This window comes from Capsicum annuum, chromosome 10 (genome assembly GCF_002878395.1).
Source record: "Capsicum annuum cultivar UCD-10X-F1 chromosome 10, UCD10Xv1.1, whole genome shotgun sequence".
Lineage (NCBI taxonomy): Eukaryota > Viridiplantae > Streptophyta > Magnoliopsida > Solanales > Solanaceae > Capsicum > Capsicum annuum.
Window position 1 is genome coordinate 218487187 of NC_061120.1, and position 676 is coordinate 218487862.

The following is a 676-nucleotide window of genomic DNA, read 5'->3' on the forward strand; positions in this document are numbered from 1 at the left end:
CTTTCTCCACCCGACGTTCTGGGCCTTGCTCGTGCGCCGTCTTCAAGTACATGATACTTCGGGGCATTCCCCGGATAAATCAACACAAATTCCTCGGGGCATTCCCTGGCCAAATGAATACAATAGATCCCAATGGATAAATCAAAACCACTCCACAAATATTTCATCATTCAACAATCACAGATCTAAATTTGCCTATCCGATTCTACTGTTGCCTACCCCGCTCGACCTATCAATCAACGACATCAATGAATCAAAACAACAATATTCACTTTATCAACTTTTAATTCCCTTCCCACTTATTTCTAATTGATTTTAAATCATTCAATTCAAACAATCAATATGAAGATCCAAACATATCAAAATCAACGAAAATAAAATCCACACACCGTGAATTCAACACATAAAGTATCAAATGATTAAGATTAATTGAGAAGGAGATGAGAAATGGACCTCAATTTTATTCTGAACAATTAACGACGGATCAAAGCTTACGAACCGACGAACCTCGAAAAACCTCAAGATCAACCAGTCAACTCGATTTGAGAAATTACGATCCGAAATAAAACAGACAAACCAACAAATAATGACGCCCAAATCTAATACAGATACGAACAAGACGCGGTTTATGAGTCGGTTTTAAGCTGGTGACGTTGTTTTCATCTCGCCGGAGCTC